The sequence below is a fragment of the Macaca fascicularis genome, chromosome 6, assembly GCF_037993035.2.
Source record: "Macaca fascicularis isolate 582-1 chromosome 6, T2T-MFA8v1.1".
NCBI classification, from domain to species: Eukaryota; Metazoa; Chordata; class Mammalia; order Primates; family Cercopithecidae; genus Macaca; species Macaca fascicularis.
In genome coordinates, this window is record NC_088380.1 from 19,917,065 (window position 1) to 19,936,462 (window position 19,398).

Here is a 19,398-nt window from a genome sequence, read left to right on the forward strand (position 1 = left end):
CAATTTATAAAGTTATCATGTAGTTAGGAAACTAAGATGCTTTGTGAAGTATCTTTCAAATGTGGCCAAATTTGCTTTTTAACTAGCATAATGGCTTATCAATTTTACTATTAATATATACTGAGTTAATTGTAACTCAGTATAACTCAATTAAAATATATTCAATGTTATGTTATGACTAAAAATAATCTAAATGAGAAGTGATTTTGAAATCTCTCAGATTCTCTTTAGATTCTCAAAAATAATCTAAATGAGAAGTGATTTCCAAATACATTTTTATTCTTAGGAGAGATTTTTTCCTTTCAAATTACGGTTCTGAAAGTAAAAATTAGAAAGCAGAAATGTGGGCTTAATGATGTCTTAAGACATTTTATATTTTATATTCTTTTAATCTGGTTTTGATTATGTTAACAATCAAATAAGTTCACCAATAAACATGAACTCTTGATTGTAGGAGAGCTAAGCATAAAGTAAACTCATCTACCAATTATCAAGAAGCATATATTAGAACAAAATAATAATAAAAAACAATAATAAACAAATCAGAAACGTTTTGACCTCCTGGTTTTCCACATTGTTAAGTCTGTCTTAAATAGAATAGCTCTGTTGTCTCTTATTGAATACATGGTTGACTGATTTTTTTTTTAATCTTCAAGTAGATGTGACTTTTTGATTATAAATAACCTGAAGCTTTGGAAGAAGTAATAACTTGACTTTTCTTCAGAGTCTCACTTCATTGCACTCATTTCCTTTTGCTTGGCCTTAAGATGAGGAGCTTAGACTTGGATAGAAAATGTTTTCGTTTTATTGTATTATAGTTTATCTTTAATTTCAAGAACTGATGTAAGTTTTTCAAAGTGTCTTAGCTTTGTCTGCTAGAGATATTAGATAGCATAAGTGCTCCATTCACAGTTAAGAACTTAGTTTCTCGGCCTTGCAATCTTCAGGTATTATAAATCCACATGTTTCTTTACTATTATAGTAGGAATTCTCTCTAGCCCTATTTTCAGATTCCCTTACATTTTTCATGAATTCTTGGAAAGACTTCTGCTAGTTCCTATTTTTTATGCCTTCTTACAGATTGGAAAAATGTGCTCTCTGTATTATTATGAGAAGAAAGGAATTGCCTCTTTGGAAAAACTGCAAAGGATACTCCTTCCTGGCATGTCCTAATACAGGCACTTACTAAACTATGCCTATGCTGGAATTTACCCCAAATTTACCACCTTGGCTAGGCGCTAAGGTGCATTGAATCACAGACAAACTGGCCTAGTCTTCCCAACATTACTTATTTTATACTGTAGCTTTCAAAGAAAAATCTTTCTGTATGCTAATTTTAAACTGTCTACTCTATGACTATGGAGTGCTGGAGTTAAGTCAATACTTGAGTGCCAAGTACTCAGACGTTTTTATCCACCTCATATTATTTCACTAAATAATTCAGAGTGATTACCCCAGGATCTTGAATGGTGCCCTTCTCATTCATTTGCTTGCTAACAAAATAGACAAAGATACTTTAAGTTTAGGAGGATTGTGACTTCTTGTTTAAGGAGAAATATTTTATTGATTCTACCATCCTTAGCAGATAGTCGTGCAGCTGCTAAGACTATCAGGTAAGAGTCTCTGCCATTCAGAATAAGATTGCCACTTCAGAAAGCATCCTGAATATAGCATTCTTTCAAATTCTCAACTAACTCTAGGGGAATTATAATAAGAGACAAAAAAGAAAGGAGAATATATATTAATATCTACGGCTGAAAAGTGACCAGAAATAATCATTATTCCATAAATTAAAGGGAGATGCAAATGTCTTCATTTCTTCCATCTTTATTTCACCAGACATTTAGAGAGTATTGTGCAGGAAATCATATATTTGATTGTTTGGCCAAATGGTAGCCAGAGCAGGAGATGGGGCCAACGGGTTTATTCCCAGCCTGTGCCTTAAGTTGCTCACAACTGACTAATGCTCATCCTAAGTTCAAATTTGTTTCCACACCATGACTCTCTACTGCCATGTAACAATTTCCTTTCCTTTCCTTTTCAGTACCAGGGCATCTGACACCTACAGTCCTATAAATAGTGCCTGATTTACTGTAGTATCCAGTAATCCTTTGAGAGACTTTATATATAGACATAAATAAGTCTGTCATCCACATTCTTGGAAAGCTCAAGATACGTTGAATCAAAATATTGTAATAAAATATTGGGATACCCAAAACAACATATTTTTTCTCTCTATTAGAAAATAAAGGAAATGGGAAACAAATATTGTAGTGAAGGGAAAGAACTGTTTTCTAAATGCAATGAGAAAATGACTTTTTATTTGTGATTTTGTATGACTTTCTCTTCTTCAATAATGTTGTTAGGTGAAGCTTTAGCTTATAATGACATAAAAAATAATTTGGTATTTAAATAATGTATTTTTTAGCCTTAAGAGAAAAGTGAGGACTCGTGTTTGTAGCAATGCATAAAATACTGGCTAGGATTTTATTACTAATGGATTTGATAATTTGTCACTTGACATTGGTTTATGAATATTGAGGAACTTCGAACTATTGAACCTTTGAGATATATACTTCTTAGACATAATAACTTTAATATGTACTCTTACCCTGAACCTATTTAAAGCTACTTTAGTCATTTAGAGCTGCTTGAATTGTGCACTCATACCAAGTTCATATGTATTCTAAATGATTTCAACCTACATATGATTTGGTAAGTGGCTCTGAGATCAACTAAAAATTTACCTTCCTAAGTCTGAGAATAGGTATATTTTATATCTTGACTCTAAGGAAAGTACTCTTTTTTAGTTGTATGGAAAAGATAGCCAACATTCGGAAATTTTACTCCAAGTTCCCAAAGCTACACTTTTAAAATATAGCTTCTGACATCTCTCACTTCTTCCTAAATATATACTGTACATGATTTCTAGAGTAAGGTATTATAAGCAGCAAGATTTTTACTCTTTACATATCCATGATGTATGCTACAATATTAAAACTCTTTAATATTTCTTAACATTTTTTAAGAAATAAAATTCTTATTGGAGAAAAATGTCATTGACAATAAGTTTTCCTTTATGTGGGTTCAGTATTTCCAATATACTTCCTTGTCAACTGTAAAATATACTTCAAAGTACTTTTTATGTTAATTCACTCATTATATATTTATTTGTTAATTATTTACTCAAATTCTACTATTTAGAATAATTCCATTCTCATGGAATTATATCTTTCTTATGCCAAGAGGAATGGGAACAGAAAGGTCTGGATAAAATGAATGATCACATTTGTTGCTGTCTTGTTTTTCATGGGAATGAGTGATCGTGCCCTAGGCTGATAACTGATCTATGCATCATGTCCCCTTTGTAGTCTAAAGCTCTTCTACCTAATCATTTATTTTGGAGTGCCTCCAGGCCTTTTATCTTTATTTTCCTATACATTATTCATTTCTCTTGGGTCTTATTTGGGTTCTCCCAAGCAGATCATCAGACAAAGATTCAAATGAACGTATTCTGAGGGTCATTCCAAGAAACCTCCAATAAAGGTACAGGATTGCTGACATGAAAAGTGAGGTAGAAGAAGCTCATAGCAATGTGTTATCAAGCAAGTTACTGGTGCTTAATCCTGCACACAAAACAGTAAGAGGCAATTTAAAATATATGCAATATGGTTTGGATCTGTGTCCCCAACCGAATCTCGAGTTGAAATGTAATCTCTAATTTGCATATGGGGCTTGGTAGGAGGCAATTGGATGATGGGGGTGGACTTTCCCCTTTGGTGCTGTTCTCAAGATAGAGTTCTCACTGAGATCTGGTTGTTTAACTGTGAGTAGAACCTCCCCCTCTCTGTCTGTCCCTCCTTCTCTGGCCATGTGATACATGTTTGCTTCCTTTTCACCGTCCATCATGCTTGTAAGTTTCCTGAGACCTCCCTAGAAGCAGAAGCCACTATGCTTCCTCTACAGCCTGCAGAACCACGAGCCAATTAAAGCTCTTTGCTCTATAAATTACCCAGTCTCACAGATTTCTTTATAGCAGTGTGAGAATGGCTTAATACATGTACCTTGGAGTTTTCCCAACAAATGAGTGAGGATGGTAGGGGCCTTTCCCATCAGTGTTAGGTTGAGGGATGGCCCCCAAAATGTTATCTTCTAGCATTTCTGACCTGCTGTGTACATTGCTAAAACAGATTTCTGACACCAAAGGAAGCCTGCAGTTAAAGACATGCAGATGCTAGCATTTGAAAGTCAGCACAATGAATGCTAAGGTCCAAAGTTATGGGAGCAGGGCACCACCTGCACTGGCTATATATGCCTTTTATTAACAAAACATGTGTTTGCTACACATATGTTATTTCGAAAAGAGGAAAAATTAATTGCAGACAAAAATAATATAATACAACTATTAAACTGTATTACTTTCTTAAATTATCTGTGGGTTGAGATTTTTTAACCACAATTATCTATTTGAAGACATTATGGTAAATTTTGTTATATATTAACATATGTAATTGACTAACTGATCACTGCTAGTTGGATGACAAAAAGTAGATTTGAAGTCTTGGAGACAATTTTATGATTTGTGAAATAGTCTAGTCTTTTTTTTTCTTTTTAATCAAGATTATTTCTCTGCCGTAATCTTTAGAAGACTTGTTGTCATTCACTCTGCCTCTAGCCTATTTATTTTCAAATCACTCTCATTAATTGCTCAAACATCTCACACAATTTCATTATTTGGTAGAAATATTATATCATATGGACCATGTGAAAACTCTGGAAATAAAAATAATGAGTTCCAAAATATATTGCACATACTATGGAAGCTTCTAAACATTGTAGTTGAAATTAAAAGACAAATAAGTAGGTTTTTCATCTGACTGAAAGTACAAACAAAACCAGATGATGTCTACATTGTTTGAAATGACCATGTTTTGACAAAATATCTAATAATGATTTAAATATAAATTTATATTACTCAAATGTCACAAAATAGAATTTCCATGTGTATTTATTTTCTCTAAGATTATTCTAATTATTTATTTCATAAGAGTATATGAGTTAAAGTATTTTGTTGCAGGCAATGGAAAATTACTTGAAAAATAATAAGACAGAAAAATATTAGGTATTTTACAGAGTCAGAGAAAGACTGGAGAACCAAGCTTAGTACAGGGCATTAGGCAGTTCCAGGGGCAATTCATAAAAACATGTTCAGCAACCTCACTTAGCAAGCCCCCATTACAAGTAATGAATTCTTATTTTATTTGCTTCATCAGTGGATCATGTATTTCCAGATTAAAAGTCTCAGAACCACGATCAGATTGACCTAATTTAAGTTGTTCACCTCTTTTTGTTGTTGTTGTTGTTGTTGTTATTTTTCTTGGAGTCTCGCTCTGTCACCAGGCTGGAGTGCAGTGGCGCGACCTCGGCTTACTGCAAACTCCTCCTCTCGGGTTCAAGAGATTCTCCTGCCTCGATCTCCTGAGTAACTAGGGCTACAGAAGTGTGCTACTACGCCCAGTTAATTTTTGTATCTGTAATAGAGATGGGTTTTCACCATGTTGGCCAGGATGGTCTCAATCTCTTGACCTTGTGATCTGCCTGCGGCGCTTTCCCAAAGTTCTGGGATTGCAAGCAGGAGCCAGGGCTCCCCGCCTGTTCACCTCTTATCTATGTGAAGGCATTAACATGATAGTCAAAGGGGAAGATATGCTGCCTTGAAGGAAATCAGACTAGTCTTTTCAAAATATGACAAAATGGACACTGGGTTATACCAAAAACGTAGAAGTTTTATTATATGGAAAGAGAATGTGATTTATCTTCCTGAAATATAGAACTGAGCCAATTACATCTAAAAACTCCAACTTTTAAGTAATAGCCTTGGAGAAAAGGGACAAATTTAGAAGTAGGTTATTTTGTGGTAATGGACTGAGGTTCAAAGGGGATCATGATAAATATCTAAACAACTGCTCAAGATGTGAGCTATCATGACTGGTAGCCACTATAATTGGTTGCATCTATAATTCTTTCGTGATACTGAGAGTTAGAATCCTAAACCTTTGGCTTTCTCTTGGCCTGGAAAGTAGTCGTTACCCCATATATTATAAATCAGGCTCATTGCATTGAGGGAAATGTCCAGATCATGAAAATCATCAACATGGAGATGGGAAAAAGGGTTACATAAGCAAAGATGGAGGAATTAGATTCTGTGCTTTTGTTACCATTTTCACGCTTTCCCTTTTATTCATGTACATAATGAAACATTAAAATTTCTTTTAAAATTGCCAACGAAAAATAATTCAACCTAAAAATTCAAATATTCATACAAAGGTCTTCAGATAAAAGTGGTAAACTGTAAAAATGGCCATAAATTATCCATGTCCTTGCACCCAGGCTCTTGGAATGTAAAGCTACAGATCTTCTTCACAAGACAGGGGAGCTATGTCTCTAACCATTGCAACTAGGTGTGACTTCCTCGGACTAATGAGACGTTAGCCAGCCTGAAACAAACAGGGGTTTGGAAAGTGAGTGTACATTGAACATTTTCTTTTATTGGTCTTGGAAACTGTTAACAATATGTGAACATCTCTGGGCTAGCCTGATGGATAATAAAAGAAACCTAGCCTATTATTCCTGCAGTATGACTGGAGGAAGAATAATTTGGATTATGTGGTCATGGAACCTATGATGCAAAAACACGAGCTAGAATTTGAATTCAAGAGAAAATGAGAAAATTATTCTCCCAACAAATAAAATAGTAAGTAAAAAGACTTCAAGGTAAAATGAGTTTAGCATGTGTATCAGCTTGCTATGCGACCATAACAAACTACCACAAACTGGATGGCTAAAATAATGGAAATGTATTGTTGTGCAGTTCTGGGGGCTGGAAACCTAAGAACAAAGTGTTGGAAAGGTTGCTTCCTGCCGAGAGCTGAGGAAGAAACCGTTTTCTGCCTCTCCCCAGCTTCTGGTGGCTTGATAGCGATCTTGGTATTTCTTGGCTTGTAGAAGCATCACTTTGATCTCTGCCTTTATCTTCACATGGCATTCTCCTGTGTGTGTCCAAATTTTCATGTTTTTTAAGGACATTAGTCATATTGGGTTAAGGGCTATTATGACCAATATACCCCAGGATGATTTCCCCTTACTTAACTAATTACATCTGCTCTAAGGCTATTTTTTTTTTTTTAATTTTTGAATAAGGTCATGTTCTGAGATTCTAGGGATTAGGACTTCGTCACATGAATTTTTGGGTGGACACAAACCCATAACAGGAGATAGAACAGTTAGATTTGCTGCATAACAAACCATCCAAAAACTTTTGTTTTAAATAATATTTATTTCACCCATGATTTTGTGAGTCGTCAGTTAGAGCTGGAATCAGTTGGTGGCTTATGTGGGCTCACCAGTGCATTTGTGTTCAGCTAAGGATTAACGAAGCAACGCTGCTTCTGAAGGTCGGCAGTTTGCTGGTAGAGGTGACAGGTGCAGTTAGGCTAGGTTTCTTTTATTATTCTACTTTTATTGTCTTTATCATACTTATTTCTCTCTGAAATTACCTACAATCCTGATTTACTTAATTTTGAATCTTCTCCACTAAAATGTAGAAGACCTCTTTATTGTTGTTTTATTACTATCCTCACAAAACTTAACATACAACAGTTTCTTAATAAATATTAATTAGACATATATATATATACACACATACAAACCAGCAAGCATTTAAAAGCTATCTCACAATTAAAATTTTAACCTATATAAGACAGTTTCCTTCAAATAAACTCTTGAAAGCAGAGCTTATTTGAAATACAGTATGACTATTTACTTAGAAAGCCATGTAGAAATTACATATAATCTATTAGTAAGATAGAAGTATCAATGTTTGGGAGTTTTTAAATTTTCTGATCTCTTAGAGATAATTCTGTCTTCAATATTGAGAGTCATGAGTACAGCCTCTAGAATAATTAAAAAGTCCAGTTGTTGGGATTTAAAGGGAAGGAGTCAGTAATTAACAAAATTGTTTCTAGATAAAGGAAGTTCTAGGCATAGATTAGACCTTTGCCACAAAACTGGAAAGAATAAAAATTAACAGCAAGATTAATCCTTTGTATTCACTAAGACTAAACAAGAGGCATCCTAAGGAATGAGAAAGGGAGATGGTGGGTGACATTGGAGAACGGGTATTAGAAATAAGATAGTAGACACTGGAGGATAACGTTGAAAGAAGAGTTAGAATTAGGAAGCTGACAACACCTATGAAGCTATGTCCTAATAGGAGATTTTCACTTCTATGAATACCATACACTGCCCACACAGATAACCAGTTCTTCTTAACATAGGCATCTGATTGTTGCTTGCAAGATTGCCATCAATCTTTCAAGTAAAAGTCACTTTATAAATCTGACCCTCTGTCAAAATCTCCCCTTTGCAATGACAGGGCATTTCATCATCTTGCTGAGACAAAGTGGGTCTCTGAATATCCAGAGGAGTTGCAGAGTAGAAGCTGAAACTTCCAAACCTGGTCTCCGACGTCATGGCATGGATTAATAAGAGTGAATTAAGGTGGACAGTTAAAAATAAACAAACATTCATCACTATATCTCTTGCATATGCATAGTAACTACTTGGATTATGCTACGAAGAAGATGCTATTTCACATAGATACTGATTCTTTCAGTACCACAGTTATATGCATAGGTATGGCATAACTGGCAGTTCTGGTTCTTCAAATTATGTAATCCTCCCTTGAAGCAGTTCTGCACAGAGACCTTGATGAAAATAATTTACTTTAATTATAGGGATTTGAGCCCCTTCAGAGATACGGGACATGATGCAGAATCATAGCTGCTTACTCTCTTTTTATATTTTTCTACATTAGCTGGAAATAAAATGCATTTTTATTAAAAATAATCTAATATAAAAAGTTGTAGCCATATGTTACCTTAGACTTTTTTTTTTAAATTACCACCCAAAATGAATTCAGTACCCTGAATCCATCATGGTTGAAATATCTCAATTTTTAAAGAAGGTATTTATATTGAAATTGCATAGCATGATGATTATTTTAGTTGGTTTCCCAGAGCCAAGTTATCACATACCTAAAACCTCCTCCTCTTGAATCCATACACACTAAAAGCATCTAAAAATCATATGTGTATACGAGGGGAGATATGTACATTAACTGGTAAAACTCAAATAAATATCTGTATCTATATATAAGATGCACAGAATCAATATACATATATAAAAGTCAATATGTAAACCACACACATATAATTTCATCCTATAACCTTCACAACAGATTTAATAATTTTATTATCTATTTTGGGAGAAAACATTATAGAATCAATTGGTTTACCCTGATTTTACTTTAGTATGCTATAAAAAATAAGTTACAGGGCATTATAGAATAAAAGACAAATAAATGATAGAGACCAAAGAACTCTACCTTCTTGGATACTATAGTCCTAATAGTAGAAATATTAATAGTAACCACCAGCACTTGATTATTTACTGTTATGCTGTACTGTATACTCTTAGTAGAGATTTAAAAATATATGTAAATGTTCTAATATTTACTCATTTTGCACAGCTTTATTGTGTATAGTCTCAGGGATATTATATTATTTGGGAAATAGTTGAGAGTGTAATTCATAATTTTAGAGAGTTGCTTAAGCCAACATGCAAATTTCAAAGCATATTTGTAGTTTGTGTAACAAGCAATGTGTAAGGAATCATTGATACTCATATGTCCTAAAGGAACATTTGCTTAAGCTATTGGAAATCTAGACCTAGTTAACTTCAAACCAAGTCAGATAAGCAGTCTTTTGTGTGAGTGTATGTGCAAGTGTGTCTTGTAAAACATCAAACCTGAAAGCATTCCCTGTTGCTGTTTTAGGAAACAATAGCACATTTTTCTCAAGTTTTTCTGTAGAAAGCCTCTACTTCAGTTTCTGCATTTCTAATAAGTCTTCGTCTATTTGTTTTTGCTCATATCAAAAGTCATTACAAGTAAAGTGACAGACATAAACACATATATATGACACACATATACAGATACAGCTATAAACACACATACAGATATTTTTAAGAGCATTCCTTTGGATTGTGGCATTTCTGAAGGAAAAAACAGATCAGTATCAAATCTGCGGAAGTCATACATTCTAAACCTGAATAAAGGCTTATTGTGGCAAATATTAAAAATGGTAACCAAACTGACATTTCCAGATCTTCAGCATATAGCTTAAAAACTGGTACGTATCTACCACTTACCAGGATGCACTTAGCTCAAAACAACTTAAAAATTTCAGTCATCTCCAACTCCTTATAGCTCACAGCATTTATAAAATATATCCTATCTAATGTCTACAAGAATGATTATATTCACCATCTTTATAATGGTAAACAGTTGGAAAAAGCAGTTACGATTTATTGACCACTCCATTCCAAACAGCTAAGAGACACTATCAGGACTCACACATGCAGTGCAAACTTACTTTGCTAATGTATTTAAACAATACGTAGATCTGACAAAGCTGGTAGGCAGGTGGGGTTGTCATACATAGAGGCAAGAATAACAAGTGTGTCTTTTATAGTATCATAACAATATAAGCTTTAGATAATATCTTTTTGCTTAAGACGTTTCAGTGATTCCTCATTGTCTACTTACTTTAAATACCTACAGGTGGCTTGTATATTTACCCTTGCAAAAATCACTTTGACCATGACAACAGTCATACCTGAATTCAGTCAACCTACACCTGAATTAGGTATAAGAAATAGAGAATTGAGAAAGATTCTGATATAGAACAAGTTTCAGAATGAGGGTTTTCTATACTTGGTCACTGTTTTGCTATGTTGCAAGAGGAAAGACAGCAGTTTAGGGCAAGATTAAGGTTCCAGGTTCTATAAGCAGGTGCATGGTAATTTTTGGTGCATCTCTTGCAATAGGAGGTGCATAATAGGGAAAAATGCATTGCTTTTAAATTTCTGCACATGTACAATCAACATTTCTGTGAAATGCCTGGTCGCAAAAGGATGATCCTAACAGATAATATTAATTAAGTGATATCTTTGTTCTTTTTATTGTGCCGTGTCCTTCTACCACTACAAGCATCACCACCATCACTACAAACAGAGCAGCGGAAGCAGTAAAATTAGGTTTAAAAATTAAGCATCTTCACAGAGTTTAAATAGAATTAAAAAATCTGGTGATGAGCAGTAGCTGCTCGCATAGCCCTTTGGCAGAAACTAAACTGTAGTCAGGAAAGGAAATCCTGTAAGAGGATGTACTGTAATGGTAGAAAAGGAACTTCCACATTCAGGCAGGCTCTGGATGGGACTTTGTTGAGAGGAGGGTGAACAAGACAGGGAAGACGACCACCATGCCTGCAGCTGGTAACTCCACAGCTGCACGCTTACCTGAGGTGGCTGGAGGGCTGTCCCTGCAAACCTGAGCAAGCATTACAGTGTTCTAGTAACTGGGTTTTTACATGACTTTGGAATGGTAGGCAAGAACTCCCAATGTAAAATATGGTTTAGCAGGGATTGGTGGCATGCAACTGTAGTCCTAGCTACTTGGAAGGCTGAGACAAGAGGATCTCTTGAGCCCAGGATTTCAAGACTAGACTGGTCCACATCATGAGATCCTATCTCAAAAACAAACAAACAAACAAAAAACCCAAACCAAAAATCAAAAACAAACAAACAAAAATATATATGGCTGAAAAAGGGGTTTGTTGGGGGCAACCATTGGATGGAAAAGGAAGAGAGAAGATACATTTCCCACTCAGAAAAAAAGCTTGTGAATGACATTTTTCAAAACAAAAGAACAAAAAGAAAACTAGACAAAAAACACAAATAAGAGAAATTATTTAATTAAAAAGGAAGTTTAAGCTGGGCATGGTGGCTCATGCCTGTAATCCCAGCATTTTGGGAGGCTAAGGCAGGTCGATCTCTTGAGGTCAGGAGGTTTGAGACCAGCCTGGTCAACATGGTGAAACCCCGTCTCTATTAAAAATACAAAAATTAGCCTGGTGTAGTGCACCTGTAATCCCAGCTAATCAGGAGGCTGAGGAACAAGAACTACTTGAACCTGGGAAGCAGAGGTTACTGTGAGCCAAGATCTGCCACTGCACTCCAGCCTGAGCCACAGAGGGAGACTCTGTCTCAAAAAAAAAAAAAAAAAAAAGGAAGTCTAAGACGTGTTCATAAAGACTTAAGTTTATTAAAGGACATATAAAGAGATAATAGAATAATAACATCCATAAACAGGAACAGTAGGTCAAACAACACTGTGTTAATCGAGAAGTAGATATGAAAAAATGATCAGAAGCACTGGAATAAATATTTTCATTGAAGCCAGACACTCAACATATGGGCTATGTTATGTCAGTTAGCATTCCCTAAAATGCAATTCTCTTATACATTAGAGACTGACGTTGAGGCACTAAAAAATTAAGTGCAATATTCAACAACGTGTAACCAGAGGGGCAGGAGTCTAATTCAGGTGTCACAGATGCGGAAACTGATGTGATTTCCAAACCTCTGTTACCTTCCCATGACATAAAATTAAGTTGCATTTACAGAACTAGATCCTTTTTTTTTTTTTTTTTTTTTTTTTTTTTTGAGACGGAGTCTCTCTCTGTTGCCCAGGCTGGAGTGCAGGGGCGCGATCTCGGCTCACTGCAAGCTCCGCCTCCTGGGATCACGCCATTCTCCTGCCTCAGCCTCCCGAGTAGTTGGGGGCTACAGGCGCCCGCCACCACGCTCAGCTAATTTTTTTTTTTTTTTTTTTTTTTGGTATATTTTGTAGAGAGGGGTTTCATCGTGTTAGCCAGGGTGGTCTTGGTCTCCTGACCTCGTGATCCGCCCACCTTGGCCTCCCAAAGTGCTAGGATTACAGGCGTGAGACCCCGCGCCCGAGCTTATAATTGCAGTCACCGTGTGTGTGTGTGTGTGTGTGTGTGTGTGTGTGTGTAAATATGTACATATATATATATAAATGGCGGTTTATAGATAGAGTCTAGAAAATATGTAAAAGTAGTGACAAGGGTTATCAGTCTCTAGTCTCATAATATCTATTCAGAACCTTGTTAAATATGCAATAGGAAATAGGTATCAGCTTGCATTTTTTCAACATGCAAAATGTTTTGAGCTTTTCTTTATTCCAGGCACTGAGTTCAAGTCCAGAGAATAATGTTCTGCAAAATAGAATCAGTTTTTTAGTGAGCCCACAGTCTCAGGAAGAGGAAAGATACTAATAAAAAGAGAGTCATAAATGTGGTAAGTATTGTGCAAAATGTAAAAGGCGACACAATGTATCAGAACTTATTTGAATTAACTCTAGGTTTTGCCGCAGAAAATGCTCAATTTTAATGCATTTAGGGTGACATGGTAAATATGAGTTCATAGGCTGTTAGGAGGTAGAACCAAAATAACTTTGATTAATAGTTTCTCTGGAAGTTTATTAATAATGTAAGAATTTTAGAACATATCCAGCTTCCTTAGCATGAAAAGTGGAGTGTTTCCCCAAAGGGCAAGAGACGATTAAACTTGTCTCATCAGGTTAAGTTCAGAGAAGTATTGCCAGCAGTTATAGTTCAAAAGAAACTATGAATAATACACCATCTTTTCTGAAATTGAGGGAAAAAATGATGAAGGGGCAAAAGTCAGAGTATTATGAACAAACATGTGGATGGACTGTCTTCTGAGAAAGATCAGCATCATGAATTTTTAAAAGAGGTTTCAACCACTAGTTATCAGTAGGAAAGAATGTTATTATTAATGCAAAGTGGTACTGTGTTTGTTGTTTTAAATATGGGCTCTGTAAAAGTGTTAGAAGTACAACACAGTACCTGCTATGAGCAAAAGCATGTAAGACAACTGAATGTAAAGAGAATACAGCAAATCAACTTGAACAGGAAAGTGAGAGTATCAAAATAGTTCCTGTTGATACTCTTTAAAAAAAAAAAACACTCTTGGAAGGGAAAATGATTGGTTTTAGCTCAATAGTGTGATGGTGTCACAGACAGGAAAGAGAAAAATGCAAGGATAAAGAAGGGAGCTATATAATTTCAGCACAGTCATTATCTTTCGTTAGAAAATTGCAATGGTGGCTTTTAAGTAAAAGGAAATTGGCCATTAACGAATGGCGTAAATGATTCCATGTCTAAACAAATCTTTTCCAAAGAAATCTCAGAGAGATTTTAGCAGAACAAATATTATCTTATACAGAAAATGATTTTGTGAAAAAAAGTTTTTGCCAAATATCATACGTATTATACATTCTCTTTATCAACTTTCACTCTCGTCCTTATTCAGCCTCTCCCCTCACCATTTCATGGGCACACTTGTGCACGCACATTCAAAATTCAATTTTTTATAGTCGTTTAATTACATCCTTGTAAGCTTTTCTCAGTACCATCTTTTCTTAAGGAGCATTCCTTAAAAGGCTACTTCCCATTTTTAAGCAGTCACGTTATTTTTATACAATGTGTAGTTTTCAAATCATATAAATACAGCATTAAGAAATTCATGTTTTCACAAAACGAAAGTATTTGACTAGTGCTTTCTAACTTAAAGTTAAAGTTATCTCAAAACCAGCATGGTAGGCGGATTAATGGCCCTGCTGAAATGCCCAGGTCTCCATCCCCGGAACCTGTAGGTATGCTATGTTGCAGGGCAAAAGGAAGTGAAAGTTGCTAATTTGTTGACCTTACAATAAGGATATTATCATGAATTATCCTGTTAGGTCTAATATAATCACAACAGTTCTTGTAAGTGGCAAAGAGAGGCAGAAGTATTAGATTCAGAAAAGACATGAAGCCAGAAGCACAGGTCAGAGCGATGATGCCCTGTGAGAAGCAACCTAGCCACCTTGGTTGACTTTGAAAGTGAAGGAAGAGAGCCATCTAGGAATGCAGGCAGTCTCTAAACTCTAGAAGAAAGGCTTCTCCTGTAGATCCTCTAAAAAGCAACAAAGCTCTGCGAGTACCTGGTGTCTCAGGCCGTTCTAACACCTGTAACAGAATACCATAGACCAGATGGCTTATAAATAACTGAAATTTATTTCAGTCGGTTCTGGGAGCTGGAAAGTCCTAGATCAAGGCAGATTTGATTTCGGGGAATGACCCATCTTCTGGCTGTGCCTTTCATAATAAAAGGGGCTATATGGATCTATCTCTTTAGGGCCTCTTTTACAAAGGCACTGATCCCATTCACGGAGTCTCTGACCCCATGACCTAGTTGCCTCTTAAAGGCACCAGCTCCTAATATTGTTACACTGGGGGTTAGGAGTTCAACTTCAGAATTTCAGGAGGACACAAATGCTTAGACCACAGCACCTGCATTTTAGCCCAGTGACATTTCCAAACTACAAAACTACAAGATAACAAATTTGTGTTGTTTTAGGCCACTACATTTGTGGTAATTTGTTCCAGCAGTAATGGGGAACTAATACAATTGCCTACAGTCTTCCAACACCCTTTTAATCCAAAATACTTAGATATATGAAGAGAATCTTACTATGATATCCTCCTTGACTTTGTATTTATTACATTTGCAATTAAGAATAAACAAAAGGTAGATTCAAATATATTTAAAAAGACAATGTATTTCAGACCTGTATTCACAATGATGCTCTTATTAACAGCCTATAAGAAGCTGGGTAAGGTGACTCATGCCTGTAATACTACTATTTTGGGAGATTGAGGCTGGCAGGCGTCTTGAGCTCAGGAGTTTGAGATCAGCCAGGGCAATATGACAAAACTTTGTCTCTACAAAAAAATACAAAGAGTAATCAAGTGTGGTGCACGTCTGTAGTTCCAGCTACTTGGGAGGCTGAGGCAGGAGGATTGTTTGGGCCTGAAAGATCAAGGCTGTAGTGAGCCCTGCTTGTGCCACTGCACTCCAGCCTAGGTGACAAAGTGCGACTCTGTCTTAAAAAAGAAAGCCTATAAGGGTGATGACATGTGTCGTTAAATACATCAACGTTAATGATAATTTAAATTGGGTAATTTGCCTGCAACTATTTTACATATTAGCAATTTTATATAAGCCTCCATGTATGTAACAAACGTATCGCTTAGACTGGATACGCAAAGTGTTAAAAAGTAATGGTTTAAGAAAAAGAATTCATACAAATAAATCAAACCTGAAATCAGTACTACGCCAATATTGCAATGGTCATGTGGGAATTTTAATCTCAGTAAAATCTCAGTTTACTTTCCATTCTAATTTTATATAAGGACCTTAGAGGTCTAACATACATTTACAATATAACGAACAACAGTGTTGCAGCTGATATGATCATTGTTCAGAACCTCAGAGACCACTGTAAAGGTCCAAAATGCATTGACCCATTTGTGGTCATATCACTTTCTCTCACATTCAGGAGAAACTGCTGCCATTTCATTTTCAGTTTTTTATTTCATCAAATATTAAATTGGACTCAATATTTAAACACTTTAAAATGTGTATTGTTTGTATATTCTTTGCACTAGAAATTGAGCACTGGTTAAACTGAACTAAATTCCTTTTCTCAGAAGGTTTACCCTGTGGTCTATCGTTGAAAACTAAGAGTCAGCATTGTGCTTTGTTTTTTGTTGTGTGTGTGTGTGTGTATTGTGTGTGTGTGTGTGTTGTTTTTACCCCGCTAAGAATAGGGGAGTGACTGAGGGGCTGGCCAACAGAACTGAAATTAAGATCTAAATGAATTATTATACCACCACTGAAAAATGTGCTATTATATTTAAAAAATCAAATAATTTCAGTAATATGAGTGTACCTTGGTGACTGTCAGCCTTTGAGAGATCCGATTTGTTAAAAACAAATAAAGGCATAGATAGAAATGATTCCTGCTATAATGTTTATTTGCTGCCTGTAAAACCTTGTAACCTAGAAATAAAATACTTTATATTTTTTGTCACAATAACATCATTAAAAATTTTGAACAGATACAGGTTAAGATAATACATTTTATTACATATGAAACAATGTGGATGGGTTATGAGTTTCAGAGGCAAAACCATATCATTAAATAATTATTATGATAAGCAGTATCTTAAATGACCCCCAATGATCCCAGTTTCCGGGAATCCATGCCTTTGTGCAACAATCACCTCTACAGTGTGGAATGCATGTATTTGAGGCACTTTTGGAGAATGTAACACCACAGAAAGGATGCGATGCCACTTCTGAAGTTAGATTATAAAAAGTTTCCGGCTTTCATCCTAGGCACTCTTATTGATATAGAGAATGCAAGAGGGAGTACTCAAAGACATAAATGGTGGTGAATAATGTTCTAGGTTTTAAATCAGAGATTAATGTTGCATCAGATAAAAGATGCATTCACATCTAGACATACGTTATTGTAATTGCAATTGTTGAGAAGAGAAATAGGATGTTTAATTTTACAAAGAAAAAAGAAATGTCGGAAAGTAGAAATTGTGCCAGCCTAATAAATGTCAGGAAAAAAGACAAAAAATAAATTTTGTAAATGCAAAATGAAATTATAAAAATAATGACAAGTATATCAAGCAACACAACAAATAAAAAGTTACATATTTTAAATCTACTATACATTGGGAGTGTGTGTGTTTATGTGTATATTTAATTTGCTTTATGTCAACAAAACTTAGATTGGCTTAAACAATTATAAAAGTAACAACTCAAAATTATATTCTACTGAACAATTCACTTGTACCTCAAAATCATAGTTTAGAAGCTAAAAAAGGACAATAGTACAAAATCTTATATATACTAAACTAGTCTAATCCCAGTTTTTTTAAAAGGATAACAATAAACTTGAAAAGATTAAAAAGATTAATAAAAATAAAACTTCAGAATATATATGAAAATTCTATATAGAATAATATGAATAATAATTGGATTTTATAGAACTTTTTAAAGGACTTATGATATAGTGATATTTAGAATATGTTTATCATAAAGTTAAAATAATTTCAAAATATTCTTAATTAATGCTGAAGCATATTAAATTAATCCCCAAATCTACAGCTATAAACAAGTAAGTGAATAAATCAACAGACTAATAATATAAGCTGCAAACATAATTGCTCCAAACTAACAGTTCTTATCATGGTGAAATACTGGCAGCATTACTTTGAATTTGATAACAAATGAATGCACTTACTATTATCAGTCTAGTTTCCATTTGTTAGGGTTACCCAATGTAACTAACATTACATAAAAGGAAACTAGTATTGCATAAGAAGCATTTGTTTCTATATATATCAGCATATACAGTTAGAGGACATATTGGGGGAAAATATTCCCCTACAAACACCAACTGAAAAAAAATTAAATATCTAAGCATAACCCAAGGAAGAAATATTAAGGATTCTTATGAAGGTAACTATAGTTGTGTGTGTGTGTGTGTGTGTGTGTGTGTGTGATGGTTATTCCTGAGTATCAACTTGATTGGATTGAAGGATGCAATGTATTGGTTCTGGGTGTGTCTGTGAGGGTGTTGCCAAAGGAGATTAACATTTGAATCAGTGGACTGGGAGAGGCAGACCCACCCTCAATGTGGGTGGGCACCATCTAATCAGCTGCCAATGCAGCTAGAATAAAAGCAGGCAGAGGAATGAGGAAGGACCAGACTGGCTGAGTCTTCCAGCCTTCATCTTTCTCCCATGTTGGATGCTTCCTGTCCTCAAACATCAAGCTCCAAGTTCTTCAGCTTTTGGACTCTTGGACCTACACCAGTGGTTCTCCAGGGGCTGTCGGCCTTTCGGCCACAGACTAACAGTGGCCCCATTGGCTTCCCTACTTTTGAGGTTTTGGGACTCTGACTGGCTTTCTTACTTCTCATCTTGCAGACGGCCTGCTGTGGAACTTCACCTTGTGATCATGTGAGTCAATACTCCTTAATAAACACCCCTACATATATACATCAATTCTATTATTTCTGTCCCTGTAGAGACCCCTGACTAGTACAATGTGTAAGTGTAGAGTCTTGGGGGAGGGGAACACTCACAATTAATCCTCAATAGTGAATTAAAAAATGCCCAAGACACATTATAAGAGAAAAATATGTAAAAGAGAAAAATGAGAGACCAAGAGAAACAAGGAGTAAGGGGACATTGGCAGGGAAAACCACAGGAAAAGTTCATGACTTAAAAGAAAAACACACTAAGAGGAGATACCTTCAACTGGTCGGAGAAGAGGAGTTTTAAATTTTCTTCTCAATAGGATTCTGAATTGTGTAAATTGTATAATATGTATGCATCAATTTTACATTGCCAAACAATGAAAAAAGATTTTAAAATGGAAAACAAAGTTGCAAATTTTGTCTAATGCATCAAGGAATAGTTGTATAAAATTTTAAAAATTGCATGAGTTGAAAGACATGATTAGCGGGATTTACATTTTCACATC